Source organism: Pseudopipra pipra, chromosome 5, assembly GCF_036250125.1.
Source record: "Pseudopipra pipra isolate bDixPip1 chromosome 5, bDixPip1.hap1, whole genome shotgun sequence".
NCBI classification, from domain to species: Eukaryota; Metazoa; Chordata; class Aves; order Passeriformes; family Pipridae; genus Pseudopipra; species Pseudopipra pipra.
In genome coordinates this window covers 55,484,496-55,507,710 of record NC_087553.1, presented here as the reverse complement: position 1 = coordinate 55,507,710, position 23,215 = coordinate 55,484,496, and positions in this window count along the sequence as shown.

Here is a 23,215-nt window from a genome sequence, read left to right as displayed (position 1 = left end):
GGCAATCTTCATGAAGAGGTAAAATTGTGTTGTATGTAAAAGCACACAGACACACACAGAAACCAGATTATAAAAGAACAATATCTACAGAAACAAGTCAAAATATAAATGGCCCCTCATCATAATAAGTTGTTGTATCCCAGAATCAGAAAATGATTTGGGTTGGAAGAGACCTCTGAAGACCATCTAGTCCAATCCTCCTGCCATCTGCAGGGACATCCTTCCCTAAATCAGGTTGTTCAAAGCCCCATCCAACCTGACCTTGAACACTTCAAGTGGTTAAGCTGCATTACCTTGTAGCTGCCATAGACTTCACACAGGTGCTGGGGGCTGACTTCTGGTCAAACCAGCCCATGGTATCTTCACCAGGCTTGTGCTTTCTGTGCTAAGATGTTTTGGTTTTGAGATACTGGAGCCACCTGAAGATCACCCAGGCTGCCATGCCTCCATACCAGGTAATACATTCTGCATGGCAACAGCCTTCTTCCTGATGATTTGATAGCACTAAGCAAGCTTGACTCAGAGCACTGAATATAACATATGAAAGTCTTTGCTGGAGAAATAGATAAATAGATTGATTGATTGATTTTAGAAAAGTCCACTGCAGCCTGACATAATTATTTTGCCATTTTTGGACATTGTTATGTGAATCCTGTGAATGCTGAAAGGGGAATTAATCCAGTCACATTTCTGAGGAAGAAGAGTCTCCTAAGAAAAAAATTAACATAATAATTACAATGAGAAATGAACTCAGGACATTTTTTTCTCATAAAAATGAAATGAGAAATATGATTCAAGTCTCTTATCAATGGATACTTCTGGCAGTATAAAATATGGAAGAACACTTTTTTATCACAGGCATTGGGATTTTAGCTACCGTGAATTATTAGCAATATCTAAAAGACAAGAAGATTTTAAAAGTTGAAGTTTCAGAAATAGGTGATGTAAAAGATGACATCTACCACAAATTGAAATCACAGGGTGAGAGATATGAACTGTCATTGAATTTACACAGCAGAATTGTAAATCCAGTACTCCTTTTTAGAAGCTTCTAATAATTGATTCCACTGTAACCTTTTGTTAACAAAGACTTAAGTTGTGCCCCTTACATAATTTTAGGTAGAATATACAAGCAGTACAGCCTTGTATTATTCAATTCATATTCCATTAATATGGTCTCATGCACTTCATCATATTTATAGTCTCACCAAATGTTAATGGTTTTGTTGAAGTTTCCTTGTTGAATATCTGCTTTGCACTGAAATTTCAACTAGAAAATTTTATAAAACACAACCAACTCATATTTTACAGTCATGCCTTACTCTGCCGCAGAGCTGTGCTGGTTTACCAGATGGGTATTGTCCTGGGGCTATTGGCTGGTCCAGCTAAGACCCACAGCTCTGCTGATACTGTTGTTCGACTCTGAGTGAACCTGTGTAATTCCAAGAATTACTCACAGCCTCATCTGAGCATTTTAAGCACCCTCTATGTTTTCTGAGCTCCAGAGAGATATTTAAACAGCCTTTCATCTCCCTTATGCCTGGAGGCTCCTTCAGAAGGTCTTTTGCCCTTCTGGTCTTTTCTGTCCAGGTTCTTGCCTTTGCACCTCAGTGCTGATGATTCATATGATGGTCACTCAGGTGCAGGAAGACAGTGTTAACACATCTGTCCACTACTGCAGCTACAGATGTTTTCCACCTCATCACAGAATTCCCGATGGCAATACCTCTCAAGCATAACACCACTACATATTCAAAGCAGCCCTCTTTCCCATACCCCTTTCTACACATTTCCACTCTTTGTCCAACCAGATGTTCACATGACATTCTCTCCTTATCTGAGTAACATGGAGGGGGTTTAACTTTAGATTAACGCTGGGAGAGCTGGTCAGATAGTGACTCCTGGGCCAGGTAAGGCATGCAGGCAGCTGAAGTATGGTTCCTGAGGAAGGGTCATTCATGTGGCTGGCAGGAAGGTTGTGCTGATTAGGAGACTGAACCCCTGTGATGGGAGAGAGAGGGTCAAAAGGAACCACTGAGGCTGGCTGTTAGACAAGCCGGAATCCTGCCTGGTCCTGTGGCAGAGCACTGGAACCTTTAGATCTAAGAGGCATACTGTCTTCTTCCTCCTCTCAGCTCCCTGATGGTGCGTCAACCATGGCAAGATTTGAAATAGTTTCTACACAGCCTAACAGTGTGAGTGTGGGTAGACAGCAGCAGGCAGTTAATACTGAATCACGAGCTTTTCTCGCTGCATCTGGGCAAGCTGGCAGTTTCAATGTTTGGACAAGCTGCAGCAGTGTTTTTCGGCAGGTTTCACTAGGTCTCTTTCCAAACACTAATGTGCAAAGCTCAAACCTGTCCCAGACAGACTTAGAATGATGGAGAAAACACCTGCTTCCTGAGTAGACAATTCCAGGAGTTAATTACGCTCAGTGTGAAAAATTTGGTCCTTATTTCTGTTCTCATTTTATTTGGCTTAGTTTCCAGCTACAGAATCTTCCTTTTCCTTCAGCTTTGACTACTAGAAATCTTTTCCTAAACAGGTACCTCAACTGAATCAGTTCTGAGCTTTGTCTTCAACAAATCGAGTAGTTTGAAGTTCTTCTTTTATTAGATTCTCTGGGCTTCATATCATTCTTCTAAGTCCTTTTGAAAGTCTTATTATGTTTTCCAGAGTTCTTCAAAGAAAGTAGCAGTTAATGCTGGGTAGTGTTCCAGGTACAGTCATAGACTCTTCATTTCAGCTGTGGTGCAGGAGTGCTCTGGGGTGTGTTGCTCATTCTTGGTCTTCTAACCATGCATTAAATTAAAGCCATTCTGGCCATGAGTTTGTCATTGCATAAAACACTAGGTAACAGAAATTGTATCATCACTGCTTTTTCAGACTTCAGTGCTCTACAAGCCTCCCTATGTCTCTCTGAAAAGCCACATGCATATTTTCTCTTTTAACTAAAAAGCCTTAAAGGTTCAGCTCATCTCTGAAAAAGTGTTATTAGAAATCTACCTTTCATAATTTATTTCCAAGCCCAGATGCCTATATGAGCTACAATGTTAATTCTGCTTTGTCTTTAGTGAAGCAATCTCAGCTCCTTTGCAAACTGATTTCATTGGTCTCTGTCCATGTCTCTGTGTTTTAACACAGCGTATTCTTTAAGGCTGATGCATTAATCTGGTTAAGGAACCAGAACAGGTATTTCCGGTTCACTTGTTGAACCCCCAAGGGAATTTAGCTCTGTTATTGTGGATTTTTGACTATTTTCATTTCAATTGAATCAGAATTGTAATGTCAGGGATAAATTTGTTCTGGTTTGTTTACTGGCTTATTTGAATGATTACACAATTGTCACACTCTAGGAAATAATTCTGCTATTCAAAGCATAAGGCTAATCAGAATTTTCTCTTTGGAAATAAAAGATTATGGGTAAAAAGCATAGAGGAGAACAAGGCAATATTATCTCATGAGAGCAATCAACAAACACTAATCCCTTTAAGTGCTCATTTTGAAATAGAATAGCACTGTGCATGGTATAGAATTACAAAATAAAAAGGGATCAGTCTGTATGACTGGAGAGGTGGATAAAGTAAGTAGACAAATAGCCCAGTTTGCACGTTTCTGTAAGAAATGCTCTTTCCTCCTTTTATTCTCATGCTGGATTGCTGTTTGCACAACTTTTTGTGATTTTGAGTTAATACTGCCAGAGACAGAGTAATTATATTTGTTTTAGAAGTGATGTTATTATGTCAGTACTAGTCACTAGTACTTCGGTGATCTAATTATCCCTTTGAATCACCCTCTGTGAACCTTGCTTTTTTTTTTTTTGAGTTCGAGCAAATGGTTTTGCTGATTAGCTGATTATCATAGACATTTGCTTTACTTAAAAAATGCCCAAGAAAGGATATTGGGCTGTATTTGACCACATTAGATTGTATTCAAGAAGATGAAAGAGACATGGCTGGGGGTCTTCGGTACCTGATCATTCATGCAAAGTCTGCTTAGCTTTCTCATAGTTGCCCAGCAATTAAGTGTCCAAATCAGTCAATTTTAATTAATGACTTGGGCAGCAATGGGTTAATAATTAACGCAAAGATATGGGACTCCTCAAGTAAGGTCTTCATGGCTCATGCCTTCAACACATGGAGCTGAATTTCAACCTATGAAAATGACTTCTCTCACAATATTTAAATAAATGTTTTCTAAGTCTATAGAAATTTAAAGTGTCAATTAAATACCTCTCACTTTAACATCATAATCAACCTCTGGATGTCGTATGTTCTACCAAGTGAGTTGAGGAAAAATGGCTTTTTTTGGCTTTAAAAATCATATTGACAAAATACTCTTAATGCATGGGCTGCTGCATCAGCTGGGATTGCCGAGGTGTTAACACTATCCTAATTCTGTCACCCCTTTGCCATGATGGGTTTATATATCCTAATTGCTCCCCAGCCCTACTAGGTCTCTATAGAATATTCACAAATATTCAGGTCTGTTCAGAGTTTTGCTCTTAATAGCATTGTAACAGAGCTTGTAGTGAAGTCTTGCCTTCTGAAAATAGACCATGACAAGCAGGTTGCAATTGTGTTTGAAAAATTTTGTCAGAAATGTTTATAAGTCCTGGTACTACCCGGGGTCAGAACAGGGAGTTTATCAGCACCCGATGCCCAACAGCGTCATTTAGGTGAAGGCAAAAGAGAGGAGAAATATTTCAGTGTTACCAAAAGATGAGCTTCCTTGTGAAATTTATTGTCCATGAAAATAATGGATTCTAGAATTAACCTGTCATACAAAAAACCAGATAAAGTGGCCTTGCCCTCACAGCTCAATGGACGTAGTCAGACTGGGATTACTGGGGGCACAGATGATGCTGAGGGACATGCAGTTTCATGAAATAATTTCAGCAGAAATCTCTCAGTTAAATTTTTTTTTTAATGGTGCCAAGATGCATGAGTTAATGCCTTAAAGATGTTTTTAATAATGCCAGGGCTGGCACTACTTCCTCAGTGGTGTTTGGAGGTTGTAGAGCCACGTGTGGAGGCTGCCCAACCACTCCTAAAGAGAGGACCTGGGAAAGTGTCCTCAGAGGAATGTCACCGATGCCAGGGCCTCCTGGCATGGCACCTGAGGGGTTCCCAATGCCTCCCCAGGGGAGTTCCCTTCTGAGGGACATGGAGGTGTATTGTAGGTGCTTCCTCTGGAAGCACTGCAGAAGCAGGGAACATGAAAGATCAAAGCAGCCTTTTCCGAGAGACTCCCGGTAACTAGAGGCGTCTCCCCGTTGTCCCCCCGGGCCCGCGGGCCAGGAGCGGGAGGAAGGCGCGGGCCGGCCCCGCCCGGCGCTAGATGGCGCCCGCCGCCCGCCGCAGGAGCCGCCGCCGCCACGATGGCGCCGGGCGGGGCGTTCCCGGGCCGGCCTCGGCTGCCCCGTTAAACTTGTCCAGGCGGTCTCTGTTTATTTATTTTTTTACACAAGTGTTTAGGATGTTGACATATGCAGGCGAGTGCCCGGAGATTTCCAGGCGGAGATTTCCAGGCGGAGATTTCCAGGCGGAGGTTTCCAGGCAGAGGTTTCCCGCGGGGCAGCGGGACAAACCTCACGGGCTTGTAGCCTGCAGTGCCCGGTGCCTCGAGTGACCACCGGCACGAACCCCGGCTGACAAGGCGTGTTTAGCTAATTACCACAGCTAAAAGGAACCAACACCGTACGATTGGCTTGAGGTCTCCACCACCAAACTGGTTTTTTTTTTTTGTTTGTTTTGTTTTGTGTGGGTTTTTTTGTTTTGTTTTGCCTTTTTTTTTTTAAATACAGTTACAATACAACAGGTATTTTGCATTGCAATTGCATTACAAAAGGCAGTAATTTGCAATAAAAGCCCTTTTTAACCTACTTTGACATTTTAAACCTACTTTAAACAAATTTTAGTTGTGTGTGACATTTTACAGAAATTTTAAAATTTACTTTTTTTTTTTTTAAAAAAAGCAACCTGGAAATTACTGCACTTGAGCAGTCTTAGTAGTGTCTATTTTTCCGTTTGCCAGGAGAGAGAGAAGAATTTCCTAGGAATGCAGGAAGCTATTTGGTCTACTGGTTTATAAGGATGTCCACTGGTAACAGTTATCAACTTGCAGCATTTTTGCTGTCTCATCTGGAGGGGAATTCTGGCCAGGGAATTTGGGAAATGTGCACAGTTTGGTGTTTGTAATACTTTTGCAAGCTGTGTGTACTCATTAGAGAAGACAGCAAAAACAAGATGAACCCTAAAGCAGTTGGAAAGAATGCAGTAATAGAGAAAACAGCACCAGCTTGCTTTTGTGACCAAGGTCAAAAAGGAGAAATTGAAGATGAAAATAACACCGTAGAAATGTTCCAGAATGTAATAGTTTTAATTTTCTTAGCACTAAACTAAGGCTTCAGGGAAGTGATGCAGCTTCTCTGATAGAAGTGATTTAGTGTCAGAAATCTGAGATAAACTGAGTTTGTGTGGGAGGGAAATAGATGGAGGTTTAGCTGGAGAACATTTCTTGTAAATTGGGAAAACTGAGCAGAACAGCAGCAAGAACCTACTTCCGGTGCTTATGATTCTGCTGAAATACTGAGGGTTTTTTCTGTAAAGACACAGGAAAACCATTTTAATTAATTAGATTTATTTACAGCAACTGGGTTTGGGATCAAAATAATTGCCTTGAGACTGAAATGCAGCTGCAACACACATTCCAGATGTGAAATGTAACACTGTGTTTAGGCTGACCTCATTTTCTGTTTTTAAACCCAGAATTGTTCAGAACTGGTAAGTGAATAAATTAATATTGTCCTCTGAGTTAATCCAGTGCAGAGGTGCTGTCACATTTCCCAGATAATCAGATATGTTTTGGGGACAGGTAGGGAAATAGCTTCCTGCCAGATGAAAGCTTACCCTGAGAAAAATCATCCAATCATCCACTTGAATCTGGAAAGTAGGAAACTCGTATCCCCTGGGACACGATACTCACAAGATCTTAATTTGCGTTGCAGTTTGAAGCTCGACTCAGCAATAAGTTACCATGACACTCCACATGTGGATCATGCTGCGATCTTCGGTGGAGGGAGTCCGCCAGCAGCGCCCCCGCTCCCGGGGAGGGCAGCCAGGTGTGCACTGCCTCCTACTGCACTTCCCCTGTAGAGTGTGTGCTTCCTGCTTGTCCTTTTCTTTATTCTCCCATAGTTCAGACCATTTTTATATTAGGCCACTGAGAGACATCAGAGTCTGTGTGAACAGTTTAGTGAAAACAAAAAAATGATACAACAAAAGAACCTATAGAAAAGCTAAGCTTTGCCACTTTCCTTAGGCACTTAATGAGACCTAACATTTGCAAGAGCATCGAACAAGCTTTCCTGTTACTCATTCAGTTTCTTTTCCAGCAGGTCATGATCACAAGTGGGTATCTGTTTTCTCAGTAGTTTTTAAAGGCAATTGGGTATGCTGTTCTATACTTAATGTTTATTTCAAAGTGAATCAATTAATTAATCTAATTAAACTAATAGATGTATTTTTTTTCATTCCTTTGTTACTCTTTCCTTAGTATACCTGGACAGAAGTATCACAAGCATGTGATGTATGTCTGCAGTCTACTATGATATTTTTACCTAGCAGAAATAGTTTTCTTTAAAACTCCAGCTTGCTTAATTCTCCTAAAGTGTCTTTTTACATCTGTTGTAGGTGTCTGATTGAGACATGCTGAATAGGCCAGATTTTTAGAGGCAGAAGTGTATGATCCTAAGGAAAAAAAAGGAAGGCCCCTCTGAGAAGCCTTTGTTTTGGAAGCAAAATTCACTATGTTTTCCATAGGAGACAGCCTGGGCTTATGTTGACAGAGCACAGAACCTGCCACAGTTCATTAGGTTAGGGAGAACTGCACAAGAAACTCCAAAGTTAATGGAAATGTACTTTATTTCCTCCTAACTTGTGCTATCAGATGTCAAACTTCCTTATAACAGGAAAGAACTTCTTTTTACGTAGGTCACTGTACTAGGGCTCAGTTCTGTAAAACTTTCAGTGCTGCCTCAGCATCATTGAGGGCTCAGAGGAGCAGAGATTTCTGTGTTTGGGCATGGGCTTTCACTAATGGATTCTGTAGCAGAGAGCCTGAGATGGTACAGTGTCCAGGAGAGCAAAACCAGCCATTTTGAGTACTGACTAGCTAATGTCCTTCTTGAAGAAGAAAAAGAATTTTTACAAGAACTAGTCCAGGTCCCCACATTACCTAACCCAGCTTGTGATTTCTCCGTTAATAGAAATGTCAAACAAGTTTGAGATGTTCCCTTAGGCGGTTTTTAACATCAGCTTTCTGGCAGCAGCCCAGACTAGATTGTAAGGTATTGTGTAGTGCTAGGTGATGGACCAAATTTTATCCCGAGATAGACAAGGATGTTATGGAAAGGAATGGCAATGTTTATCCTTGAATAAACATGCTTCTTAATTTGCTCCTTAATGTGTCAGAAAGGACATATTTGGGACAATATAGGACACAGCATAGAAACAGTAGCACAATCACAGAAAGTTTAAAATAGCCTAGCAGGAGAAAGTGTCATTGTATCATTGTTCTGTTTGAGATATGGTACTTGTATTCACTTTTCCACTATAAATACTTTTATCATGGTAACTTTAGATATGGAATTCAATTAATGTGCTTCATGTAATGTTTTTGCATCTATAGAACTCGATTAATGTGCTTCATGTAACGTTTTTGCATCTATAGATATAGCTTAAGGGCATGGGTATTTAAAACATTGGAATTAAAGAGTTTACTTGGCAATGACATCAGAGAATTAGGATAGTTCCAGTGTCCTCTGTCCTCTGTATCTCTATCTAGTCTATGTCTGTGCTGCAAGCTGTCTGAGCACCTGATTTTCTCAGCTGAAAAAATAAAACAAAATTAACATCAAAGAACCTTCACATCACTGTACAGAGAGCTTAGCCCAGTAGCCTGCCTGTCACAGTGACTGTGGCACTACAGCAGTAATGCTTACAGGAAGCACAGGAGAGGATGTGAAAGTGATCTATTCTGCCCTGCTTTCCTGAGTCGGAGGTTGAATAAAGACCACTTTTTTAAAAAAAAAAAGATTATTTTTTGCCAGTGGACTTGACTTCTCTGAATTTCTCCAACTTTTTGACTTTACTACTTATGGTCTGCACAGAAGCCTGTGACAATATAATTATGCACTATGTGAAGGTATGTGAAGAAATACCTGCTCTCTCCTCCTAATTTGACACCTAATAATTTCAGTGGGTGCCCTGTAGGTTTTGTGTGGTGTGAACACAGTGAATAGTCATTACCTCGTCACCTCTTCGGCACTATTCATTGTTTGTAGCCTTCCTCGTTTGTCTTTTTCCTACGTGGAGACTCCTTATCCATTTGCTTTTCTCTTGTATAGAAACTGTTTCCTGCTTTGGACCATCTTCGTCTGCTATCATCTCTGCTGTTCAACTTTTACTGCCCCTGAGGTGAAAGGACCAGACTGCATACAAAGGCTTATCCAGTGCAGGCAGGTTTTTGTTAAAATAAACCATGAGAATAGATTATAACCTTGTTTTGATTTGTTTCTGAACAGGTCTGATAAAATCAAAGTCACACAGTAAGAGAAGTGGTAGTGATGTCCTTTATGTATAGAATCATAGAATCATAGAATCAGCTGAGTTGGAAGGGACCTCTGAGATCATCAAGTCCAACCCTTGATCCACTACCACTGTGGTTACTAGACCATGGCACTAAATGCCACATCCAGTCTCATCTTAAAAACCTCCAGGGACGAAGAATCTGCCACTTCCCTGGGCAGCCCATTCCAAAGCCTGATTACTCTCTCTGTAAAGAATTTCTTCCTAATATCTGAACTAAACCTCTCCTGGCACAGCTCAAGACCATGCCCTCTTGTCCTACTGCTGGTTGCCTGGGAGAAGAGACCAACCTCCACTTGGCTACAACCTCCTTTCAGGTAGTTGTAGAGAGTGATGAGGTCTCCCCTGAGCTTCCTCTTCTCCAGGCTAAACAACCCCAGCTCCCTCAGCTTCTCTTCATAGGACTTGTGCTCCAGTCCCTTCACCAGCCTTGTTGCTCTTCTCTGGACCTGCTCCAGCAACTCAATATCCTTCCTAAACTGAGGGGCCCAGAACTGGACGCAGCACTCGAGGTGTGGCCTCACCAGCACTGAGTACCGGGGAAGAATCACTTCCCTGGACCTGTTGGCCACACTGTTCCTGATGCAGGCCAGGATGCCATTGGCCTTCTTGGCCACCTGGGCACACTGCCGGCTCATGTTCAGCTTCCTATCAATCCAAACTCCCAGGTCTCTTTCTGCCTGGCTGCTCTCCAGCCACTCTGTCCCCAGCCTGTCGTGCTACGTGGGGTTGTTGTGGCCAAAGTGCAGGACCCGGCACGTGGCCTTGTTGAACCTCATCTCGTTGGAATCAGAACATCTCTCCAGCCTGTCCAGGTCCCTCTGCAGAGCCCTCCTGCCTTCCAGCTGATCAACACTCCCCCCCAACTTGGTGTCATCTGCAAATTTGCTGATGGTACGCTCAATCCCCTCATCTAAATCATCGATAAAGATATTAAACAGAACTGGGCCCAACACTGATCCCTGGGGGACACCACTAGTGACCGACTCCCAGCTGGATGCAGCACCATTCGCCATCACTCTCTGGGCCTGGCCCTTCAGCCAGTTCTTAACCCAGCAGAGAGTGCCCCAGTCCAAGGCATGGGCTGCCAGCTTTTCCAAAAGTATGCTGTGGGACACAGTGTCAAAGGCTTTGCTACAGTCCAGATAGACACATCCATAGACTTCCCCTCATCTGCCAGGCGCATCACCTGTCATAAAAGGAGATCATGTGGGTCAGACAGGACCTGTCCTTCCTAAACCTGTGCTGGCTGGGTTTGATCCCTTGTCCATCCTGTAGGTGCTGTGTGATTGCACTGAGGATGATCTGCTCCATAACCTTGCCAGGCACTGAGGTCAGGCTGACAGGTCTGTAGTTTCCCGGGTCCTCCTTCTGGCTCTTTTTGTGGATGGGTGTGACATTTACCAACTTCCAATCATCTGGGACCTCCCCAGTGAGCCAGGACTGTTGGTAAATGATGAAGAGTGGCTTGGCGAGCTCTTCCACCAGCTTCCTCATCCCCCTAGGATGGATCCCATCTGGTCCCATAGACTTGTGAGGATCCAAGTGGCCCAGCAGGCTGCTAACTGTTTCCTCCTGGGTTACTGGGGGGCCATTCAGGTTCTTATCTCTTTCTACAAGCTCCAGAAGCCAGCTGTCCTCAGGACAACCTCTTACTGTTGAAAACTGAGACAAAGAAGGTATTAAATACCTCAGCCTTTTCTTCATCTTTGATAACTATATTCCCACCCATGTCCAATAAAGAATGGAGGTTTTCCTTGCCTCTTCTTTTGCTGTTGATGTATCTGTAGAAGGACTTTTTGTTATTCTTCACAGAAGTGGTGAGATTAAGTTCAAGTTGTGCCTTCATCTCTCTAATTTTCTTTCTACATGATCTAACTATATTCCTAAATTCTTCCTGAGCAGCCAGCCCTTTTTTCCATGATTGATAGGTTCTCTTTTTCACCCTAATTTCCTTCAAAATCTCCTTGTTCAGCCAGACCGGTCGTCTTCCCTGCCGGCTTGCCTTTTGGCATCAGTTGTCATGAAAGGAATGAAATCTGAGTTCAGATCCTTTTTTCCCACCTTTGAGAAGGGAACTGAACTAGTGCTTGAGCTACAGGCTTATCAGGACAAAATCTCTCTTGTTTTAGCTGCTCTAGTTTTGCTCAGAGCTGTTTCAAAGCCACTGGAGGAGGGACTGAACCCCAACCATTTTTCTTCCAAGGCATGTGCACTTGGTTAGGGAAATGGTTCCTTGCTCATGCTCTTGTCTGCACATCTTTGCTATGAATGCCCTTAATAGCTATCGGTTTACTTCCTTGAGTAAGTTGGGCTGATGTCCTCCAGGGCACAAGAGTTCAGAATCCTGATGACTCAGGGCTGTTTTATCAAACAAACAACTGCAGTTGCTGAGAGTGCAGTTGATAATTACTGAGCTGGTATTACACTTACCTAAGCAGTGCTAGAAGTGGCTGTTCAGGAACAGCATAGATTTATGGTAAAACAGTCATGGCCCCGGCCTTGCTTTGACTATTCAGAAAAATGTATTTGGAAGCTGAGAAGCACGCATGGCCAGAGCTCAGCCCATCTGCCCACTCACTCCTACTAGCAAAGGTGCTCTCACTGATCAAAGAAAGTACGGGTATTTCTTAAACAACACTTGGGCAGCTGTGAGCCTGTCAGCTTCAAACTTTCTCTTCAGCTTCGAAATAAAAGATACGATTTCTTCTGAGTGTATAGTCCAGCAACTTCTGGCCCAAGAAAGATACGGCTTCTGTGGTATATCTGGCCTCAGTGCCGAGCACTCCCCATCCTTCTCCCTGATCTTGACTCCCTCCCTCCAGGATTTTGGAAACACAGCCACAGAGGTCCCTTGAAAGAAAGAAGAATAAATGCCTTTTAACCTATTGCTAAGACATAAAAAAATAGAAAAAAGGCATGTTGCCTATTTGGACTGTAGAAGCCTCACGTACATGTGCAATTAGAGATAGCATTGTTGGCTTCTATTAGTCTTAATTAGACACAGATTGATAGGCAGCTCTCACTCTGCTCTGCACTGGTGCAGCCTCACCTTGAATATTGTGTGCAGCTTTGATCACTGCAAAATAAGAAAGATATTAAGCTATTATAGAGTGTCCAAAGGAGGGCAATGAAGATGGTGAGGGGCCTTGAGGGGAAGCCATTTGAGGAGCAGCTAAGGTCACTTGGTCTGTTCAACCTGGAGAAGAGGAGACTGAGGGGAGACCTCATTGCAGTCTACAACTTCCTCATGAGGGGAAGAGGAGGGACAGGCACTACTCTCTTCTCTGTGGTTACCAGTGACAGGACCTGAGGGAATGGCCTGAAGTCGTGACGGGGGTGGTTTAGGTTGGATATTAGAAAAAGGTTCTTCAAACATAGGGTGATTGGGCACTGGAACAGGCTCCCCAGAGAAGTGGTCACAGCACTAAGCCTGGCAGAGTTCAAGAAGCATTTGGATGATACACTCGGGCACATGTTGTGACTCTTGGGAATGGTCCTGTGCAGGGCTAAGGGTTGGACTCAATGATCCTTGTGGGTCCCTTCCAATTCAGCATAGTCTGTGATTTTGTGATTCTGTGGTCAGTACCTCTTCCCTATGGCTCTTCTTGGCCTGGAAGTATTCAGCAGCAACACTCAGTTCTGCTTTTTGGCCTCTTTTAGATCTGGAGGTTTTCACAAAATGCACACGCAGTTCACCTCATTAACAAGGAGCTGTTTCTGTACTGGCATGCCTGGATGATCTCTGATCACTCTAGCCAGCATGGGAGGTGTTAGGTCTTTCAGGTTCAGTTTTATGTGTCCTTACAACAGTCTTTATAAACATCAAACACCAGTAAGTGTTCACAGCATGAAAAATGGGACAAACCCCCCCACTTGTTTGCAGTTTTCTTTTTGCTTCAGGAAAAGATTTTCTTTTGTGTCTAGAAGCACAATCTTGTCTGCAAGCCCAGCCACCAACGCATTGTCACAGGTTGTTTGGGGACACAGGACTTGCCCTGTACGTGACTCAGGGTTCATCTGCAGTGCAAGAGGAGGTCTGCGCATCACCCTGACACATACCCTCTGGACATAGTGATTCATATCTCTGCATCTGCTCTATCATCCCTAACTTGGCAGATGAATCTACACAATGTTGCAACATGCATGATACTCTTTTTGTCTCCTTAGAAAGTCCTGGACAAAGTAGAAAGTTCTAAATGGTTTGTAGGTGAGCAGTGTGAGCTGGTCTGACATCCTTACTCTGTGGAGACACCTGAAAGCCAGTATGCTGAGCTTATGACAATTGTTTCTTGTATCCTCTTCCATTATTAATAAAAGCCCAGGCTCTGCTGATTTGGACATTTAAAACATATTCCTTCCCACCCAGTCTGTTTCAAAAATTATTGAGGAACTGAAATGGGCACTTCAGGTGTAAGATTGATAGCCCAGACATAGCCATGGCAAAATCAGGTTGCCTGCTACTGTGTGCTGTTGTTTTAGCCTTCAAAAGTATTTCCTTTCGTTGCAGGTACATGATAAGATTGGTATTGGTGAACTTTGGAGCTTGATGTAATCTCATAGGACTACAGCTGGTACGGGTTCCTGCTGAGGCAAAATGGGAAGAGCCATATTTGCAGGACAGGTCAGGTTGAATCTTTGTTTGAATATGGGCTGTTTTCTCCCTGTTGATTATATTTTTAGCAAAGGAAGCCATGGTCCTGATTTAGTTGGCCTGGTGAAGTGACCATGGTCCTCCTGTTGCAGTGAGCCCTGTGCTGAAGCAAGCACTGACATATGCACAGAAAGCACTCAGAGCTATGTGATATTTAAACAGAAAGAAACGGAAATAAAGCAGTAACCATTTTAAGATGACAGATTGATTTGCCTACCTAATATGTCGGCATCGAGTGCTGTATAACTGATAAAGTAAGTGATACAGTATTGCCCAATGTAGAATAAAATTGTTCTTGTGAAAAATAATAGCTTATCACCCAGTTGATACAGTGACATGGAAACAGGCCATGGCATGCAGATGAACCCAAGAGCTGGAGCAAGGGGGAGGAGGGAGAAGGAGAAGAAGGGGAAGGAGCAAAGCAGAAAGGAAGTGACAGGACAAGTGGAGGGAAAAAAAAATCTTTTCATCTTTCAACAGTAATGAGCCTTTTATTCAGGTTGTTCATATGACGAAATCATCCCTACAAGGATCCTGCCTGAGATATCGTTACTTTCTGTCATGATAAACACTTGTAGGAGACTTTTTTCCCCCAGAGAAACAGAGTAGAGAGCAGAATGTTTTTTACTGATCCAGAAAGTTAAACTACAGAGAACATTAAAAAGTGTAGTAGAAAGAAGTTTAAAATTACACTGAAGGTATCTTACTCTATTTTTTTGGGGGGGGGGGGGAGAGATGTAATAGCTCTTTTCCAGTATATTTTTGTGAATTTGGTTTTGTCATTCTGAAAATAAAATACATCAGTTTGGACAAAATCAGGGGATTGCAATGCATGGACAAAAGCTTTCCAGATGGAAAAGAACTGATAACCTATCCCTTTTGGTAGCTATATTTCTTGGTCCATGTTATTTTGTTTTCACCAAGGGTGTTTTCCCATAGCTATAATCCTAATATATATGTGTGTGTGCATGTGTATGTGTGGTAAGCAGTAGAAGAAAGAATTATCAGCTACTGTGAACACATTACGGAAGAAAGCAGGTGGTAGTTGTTTATCTGACAGTAGTGCATCCAAAACTGGAAATGCTATACCAGAGAGATTGCAGGAACATTGTTACTGTGAAACTTTGTTTGTGCACTAGGAGCAAACGATATATAAGGTTGAGAAAGACCTCACAATATCAGTTTACTGTCTAGTTTTAAATAAAACTTCTCTGTGGGGAAGGAAAAAATGTTCTCAATCACAAGATTGGGGCAGCTGTACTCTGGAAGTCTGAAAGTCTCTTTCTCCATCCCTTCACCGTGGGACTTGTATTTAGGCTTGCAGGTGATTAATTTCTGAAGTGACTGAAAATCCTGATGTAAATAAGTCAATGAAAACAGAAACACAAGAAGACTATTTATATGAAAGGAGAATGCAGTAAGCCTGGGAAGGAATAGTATCTGTATCACATATAGGCTGATAATAACATTACCTCAGGGATAGTTACACGCACGGGTACTCCTTTACTCCAGTAATTTAACTACTGCCTTGTAGCAATGTAATTACCCTGCTTTCTCTTTGAAGGCTAGTTGTGGTTTCAATTAATTTACATTCTAAAGAAATCTATTTTTTTTTTAATAAAAAAAAAAGGCTTCTCCAGGTCTTAGCAGGTCATCTTAGCAGGAGGTCTTTGCTAGACCAGTGCTGGCCTGAGAAATGTGGATGAATATGATTCTTCTAAAAAGAGCCAAACAGGCAATTTAAATTCTCTGTCCGATCCACAGAAGTTGAGTAGCTTTCTACAGGCAGCTGTGCAGACAGTCACACAATCATAGATTTGTGGGAGGACAAAACATTCCAAACTGCTAGCCTATATTCAGCCTTCTTTCATGGATGTTTGTTGTGGTTCTGTGTTTGACTGGACACTTGGAAAGTGGTGGTGGGGAACAGCATCCTGCCATCAGCTGGTAACAAACTGTGATGATTGCTGTAGGTTGGAGACAAGAGTTCTGCCTTCCATTAGCAGGTTGCTGAACACCTAAACATGACTTACTGGCTTTTCCTTTCAAAAATGCCAACAGTTCCAGTAATGAGAACATGAATGACCCAACTCAGTGTGGGTTTGGATGGTGTGCAGCCAAGAAGGCCTGGGTAAGAAATGTGTTTTCTGAATGGATTGGGAAAATACTTTGGATGGGTACCTGTTCAGAGAAACTCTGCATTTTGGAAGCAGAAGGGTCTTTGCAAAAAAAGCAAATGTAAAGTATGTGGAATGTGAATGTCCAAAGTGAAAAATTACTGTATACAAAGGCTGCAAATCTTTTTACCTAACTTGAGCTGTGCAGAAATTGGTGTCCCGTCTAATCTAACACTTCATCATAACACTGTGGATCTCTGTCACCTATCTGGACATGCCCTGTGCTCCCTCCCTGTTGTATAGGAACCATAGGAGATAAAGGCTGAAGAGAAACTTTTACAAAGCTCAAGTTAGGTGATATGAATTAGGACTACATCCCAGGAATCAAATTAATGCTGTTATGGATAGCTTGGATTCTGATATTTCCCAAGATTGCTATTGCTTTTTCAAGAGGTTACTTGGATGCATGCAGAAAGGGTCCATCTTTTCCCAGATTTCATCAAAATAATTTACACACAGGCTGCACAGAATGCCAAACCCTCTAGAGATCAGAGAAGGGCTAAAAAGCTCAAATTTTTTTAATGTAACATTTCCAGGTGAAAAAATAAGGCATGTCCACTGAGACTTGATAACCTCAATGACCCAACAGTTTGAGCTATTCTTATTGCAATCTCTCTGTTCCCTTAACAAAGATTTTTCACACTTGTGAAGGTGTCACAAGCATGATGTGGAATGAACTTGAAGTATATGATTTTGAATAGTGTCTTTCATTGCCTGGAAACCTTTAAAACAGGTCCTCTGTGTCTGCTCATAGCAGTTGTAGTGAAGTGAAGACAATTTTACCTGAGTAAAATAAGAAAGTAAAGTCTAAGCAAGAATTCTGTTCCTGAGTCTGAATTCCATTTAGTGCTAACTCCTTGCAGGATCTATTTTCACTCTGTCAATAACAGCTGTGCTGTTTGCAGTGTATGGCTGAACAAATCTATTTTCAAATGTCTCCTTGACTCCTTCAAAGTCTGTTGCACTTCACTGGTAGTACAGTAAGCTGCTCAGCTGGGAGAAGTATGGAAGATTGGAACAAACTTGACTTCATTAATTTTGAGGAAAAAAAAAAGAAAAAAGAGGCGTGTGTTCTTTTTATTTATTCATGAATAAGTCAAATTAGGGAATCTAGTTTTGTAACTTTTGGCTCCAGGAACAGTGATAGGAACAATAATAAATATTAGCTCTTATTGGTGGAGAACTCTCTTTTGATTACTTACAACTCCTTATTTGCATACACTGTTTGTTTAAATTGTACCCATGCCAGAAGTGCCTTTTAAAGCAAGCACATGAGGCTTTTCTCAAGGTCTCAGAGCATTGCAATATTTAGAATTATATACCACAAATACGTGCATTAATTCTTACTTGACATAGTTACAATAAATCAAATTTTTACTCTGAAAATAAACAGATTTTAAGTTGATAATTACATAACTCATTGAAATGGACAAGAACAGTATGCCATGTTTAGAAAAATGGAAAATACTTTTTGCTCAAAAACATTAAAATTTAAGAGACAGGGTTAGTTCCAAGGAATAGCTGCTAAATATGTTGGTTAATGCCAGACAAGAATGTAGCAAACTTTATTAACCCTGTAAATGCAAATACATATTTGTTCATCTGGACTAATTTCTACGGACAGTGTAGGTGTGTCACTGATAGTCAATGTGCCCAGGGTTAGTCCCTGACACTGAAGTCAACTGATATGAAACAGGCTATGTCCATACCATTAAACTTTCTTATCTGCCAAAATGGATCAGCTCACACAGTTTGCTTCTTGGGAGTGGTATGCTGATGCCTTAATTATGGCCTAGGATTATGTGGAGGAGTATTTCTTGGCCCCAGCCACAGGTTTAGTTTGTGAGTGTTGACCCAGCCACGTCCTCTCAACTGCATGCTGAGAAAGAGACTGTACATTGCGTGTTCTGCTGTGCCTCTCAGGAAAAAACAAGGAAATGGTGACTTGTCCTTGCCCTGATTCACTTCAAACATACAGAGTTGCTTTTCAGACTCCCTTTTGACACTTGATACCATAATGGTCAAAACTCCCAACCAGCTGCTTGGCCTCCACCATCAGCAATAGAGATCTTGGGGAAAATAGGAATAACAGGAGTGAATAAACTCATGAGTCATGATAAAGCCATTTGGTGTCCCCTCAGCTACTTGTCGCAGTCTTTTGTTCCCTCATCATCCTCTGCCTGTCTGGCATTTTCTCTCCTTTCTTAAGTAAGTTATTGCAGAGGGGCCAGCAGGTTGGCCAAGGGGCTCAGCTGTGCTCTGTGGTGAGTCTCTTTGAGATGGCTGAAACTGGCCATGCTTGGCACAGGCCAGGCCCAGGTTTCTCCTCACAGAGGCCACCCCTCTGCCAAAATGTTGCCACGGACACCCAACATGGTGTCCTGGAAGGACAACATCAGAAAAGACTCATCTGGAGCATACTGTCCAAACTCTGAACATGTGCTTAACAGTCCACAAAATGAAACTCAGAACACAGACAACAAAAAAGGGTTCATTAGTAGGATTAAATTTGTCTTTTCTCTTGGAAATGACTTTTCCTGTCTGCTTTTCCTGTCATGTTAACAATATGCAAATGGTGATTCTCAGTAGGGTACAACTTGGTCAAACATAGATGGTTTTTGACCAGAAGATGAGTTTTCCTGTGTCATATTTTTAACCTCTGCTCTAGATAATAAAGGCAACAAGCTTTCTCAGCATTTCTTCCCAAATAAAACACTAGACAATTTTTGCCATGCATGAAGTGACTGTAAAGAAAAGAACCATGAAGCATGTACTCAGTTAATTTTTCTTTTTACTTATAAGTTTTGCCATACTTATGTATAGCAAAATTTGAACTAGGAGGAAATAGTGCCCAATACAAGGTGTTGAGCAAATTTGATGTAACCACTGACCTCAAAACTACCAACAGCTATTTACAAATACCTTTATAGGACAAGAGAGGTCCTTGGATCATTTGAGATGGCTTCCCACGTGCCACAGACTGTTAAGGATACTCTCTACTGAAGTGATAATAGTTCCTCCCAATAAGTTTTGTTTTCTACTAAAAGGCATGTTTGAGAAAGCAGACTTAATTTGGAAGCCTAAATGATGAAGAGTAAAACTTTTCATTTTGTAGTTTGTTTCAGTGGTTAATCACTTGCTTTTTAAATATAGTTCTATGGTTGATCTATTTCTCTGCCACACTTGTCCCTCCCTTCATCCCTCATTTTTTCCCTCTCCTTTCCCTTTCTCTTTCCCTTCCTTTTCTATCTTTCACCACTGATTCTTGATAGGTTTTTCACTGCTGGAATTAAAACCTATGTTACACTCAGTAGTTTCTTCTTTTGAAATGCTTACCTAATCACTCTTTGGTCATCATTTTGATAAGCTAAAAGAGACCAAGCTTGTTATCTATGTCACTCCAGGTCTCAAATAACTTCATTGCTTTATCTTTTCTAGTTTGTCAACATTCTTTTTAAAAATGGGCCTAAACCACACAGAGTATTTCAGTCTTCACTCACCATACCTATAGCACTTACTCAGTTAATGTATTAAGCTGGATTTTGTTGTTACAGTTTTGGTCTATCATAGTCTCAGTCATTTCTTGCATCCGGTCCCCTATTCTGTAAGTCTAGCCTTCCCTTCATCTTTCTAAAAAGGAAATAATTTCTAAATATCCTTTGGCTCTACAAATTTCTTTGAATGGGTTCAGAGGGTTTTATCTGTTGTGTTCTTCATTACTGTTTACTGCTTTTTCAGTCTTTTTTTTCTTGAATTGTGATTTCCTCCTTCATCATTTTCAAAAACAAAGGCATGATTAGTGAAACTTTCTTACTGATGGTCCTCTATTGGCAGGGATGTTTTCCAGAATTTGCTTTCTACCTTATTGCATTTATGTTATATAGTACCAATTTTTAGATCAGTGTAATGTTGTATTAATTTAACAGATCTATAAAAGACAAAGATTATTGTGGGGCTATGACACAATCAAAATTGTAACATAATTTTAGAAGCAATTCAGGTATTTGACAGGAACTATTTCCCTAAAACCATGTTGACAAGAGTTTATTACAATCCTGTCCTTTAAATCTTTTTAAAGTTGAACAAATGAAAAATGATATTTACTGATTTCAGAAGGAAGGTAAGAGAGAGAAGTTCACAGAAGGAGGTAAGTGGATGCTCATGGTACAGGAATGAGGGTAAATTGCAATATTTTTTCAACAAGCTGTATTCTGGTTCTTTTTTCTAGCTGCAAGAAGGTTTTAAAGAAGGTGAAAGCATAGTGATGAGAAGTTTTTATTTCAAGTCTCTGAAATAAAAAAACAGAGTCAAGGCTGTATCTAAAATTGTTCATACAAATAAAGAAAGGGTTAAAGAGAAAAAATGAGATTAACAAACCCCCAGATTCTCATTACTATCCCCCAAAGGCTGTGTTTGATAAATAAGACAAATGTGAAATTGGGAATTAATGAACAAAATTTTATGTGCTGCATGCTGAGTCTAATAATGAAAGCATGGGCGGCTGGGCCTATCTGCATTTGTGGGGCTGTAAATATCAATGACAGGAGAGCAGATGGACTGAAAGGAGTAAGCTTTACTGTGGTGGCTGCCACATTCCTACCTTTAGGGTTGTGGAACCCACGGTGACAACCCTGTGCCTTCAGAATCCCAGAGATGTCACCCGCTCAGGCAGCAAAAACCTGGCTGAATCACATCCACTGTGTCTTTCCTGAATATCCCCTTTTTTCAATTTCCTTGTTTTCTTTCTTCACTTTTCTTATCTGGTTGTTTATGACTTTAATGGAAGCCTGTTTCAGCTGACTAAACTTGAATCCTTTCCAATGTTATTCTAAGTCTGTGGCTAAAAAGGCAACTAAAAGAAGAACCTTAAACAGCCTGATGCTTGTATACATCTATGACTGATAAGGCTGTGCATGCATCTGTCATTCTTCAGCAGAGAATTGCACCAGAAACAGAGGCTGCATTTGTTATCTCTTACTTTTTTGTGACTCTCTCTAGTTTGTGTTCAGGAAAGCCAGATCAGACTCCAAGAGAAAATAAAGCAAGGTGCCACCCACCTCATCTCTTAAGTTTTTCTCCCCTTGCCACTTCCTCTTGCCTTTCACCTTCTCAATTCTCTCATTCATCTTCTGACAATGGCTCTTGTATCATCATCTCTTGCGTTGCCAAATAGAGAAAGAGTTGGTTCTTTGTATAATTTTTCTGAAGTTAAAAAAGAGGCTCAAAAGGTTAATTTTCAAATTAAAGCCTTTGTTGATGCTTTTAAATGCTCAGATGGGTAGTTGTGTTTTTATTTTCTTCTCTCTCTCTTTTTTTTTTTTTTTTTAATCCTTGGTTTAAAAGTTTTAATCCTGCCATAGGAAAAAGTCCTCATGAAAACTCTGCACTTCAAACATAATCTATTTGCTTATCTCTATACAGAGACAGGTACATTCAGTACATTTGTACTCTGGACCAGTTAATACTAAGGAAATGAACATGGCTTATTTTTATTGAGAGCTCTCTAGCATGTGACCTGGGAGATTGAGTTACTTTTTCATAAATCACAGAATCATAGAATGGTTTGAGTTGGAAGGGACCTTTGAAGATCATCTAGTCCAACATCCCTTCCCTGGGCAGTGACATCTTTCCCTAGATCAGATTGATCAGGGCCCAACCCAACCTGGTCTTGAACAGTTGTAGTAATTGGGCACCTGCAACCTCTCTAGGCAGCCTGTTCCACTGTACACACTGTTCCACATTTACTGTAAAAAATCAGTTTAGCTGAGAAGTGTATTAAGTTCTCTTCTCCTTCCTAACAGACCTGTGTCATGTAGGACTTTTTGGCCTTCAAAATATCCCAGTTACCCCTTCAGCTAACTACCGTAGAGTGCAGCTATCTCAGGGCCAGATCATCCTTTCCCTCTCACGCACACTAAGCTGGAGAATGTGGCAGAAGAAATAGGCATCTGCACAAAACAAAGTAAAAAAAGCATGGAAATGTGAGGAAGTTCCTTTCTGAGTGGGATTTTTCTGATGGTTCTGTAAGATCAAAGTCAAGGGAAAAGTGCCAGTCTAAAGACTTCACATTCCTCCTCCGATCAATCAGCAACTTAAAATGATGTGCTAGGAAGGCCTTTCCTTTTCCATTCCAGTTTGATTGCATCCCTCTCTAAAAGTGGGCAGCAGACACTGCCACTGTAAGAATCACCTGTTGAAATCAATAAGGATCACACAGCTCCCTCATGGTATCGTTATGATTCACTGCTGTCATTACAAGAAATACAGCAAAAAACCTGATTCTCAATCCAGCCTTCTTGTATTGCCAGGCAATTTTCTTTCTCTTTGACTATTCTCTAATGTAAAGCATTCAAACCACAATTACCTGCCAGCCTCAAAGGTACCAGGGTCTGGAGGCAAAAAATGAAATTGCTTCTGGGCATGTCCACCTTGTACAATGGTACACATGGCTTAGGCTCCACTTTATTTCACAGTCTATAGCCATAGCAAGCCCAGCACTGAAAGCAAAATAAGTAGCTCAGAGAGAATAAGTAGTGCTGAGAAGTTGGAGAGGGTGGGTTGGGCATGGTGCCATGCTGTATGCAGGTTCAAACTAACGCCCCCTAATAATTCGCCTCTGTAGAGACATCTGGTTGGACTCACATGAGCAACCTGCCTTCGGATCATACAAGTGCTCATCCTAGGGGCCCTTTGTAACAATTCAGAGTAGTAGATAATTGAAGAACTATTTTATC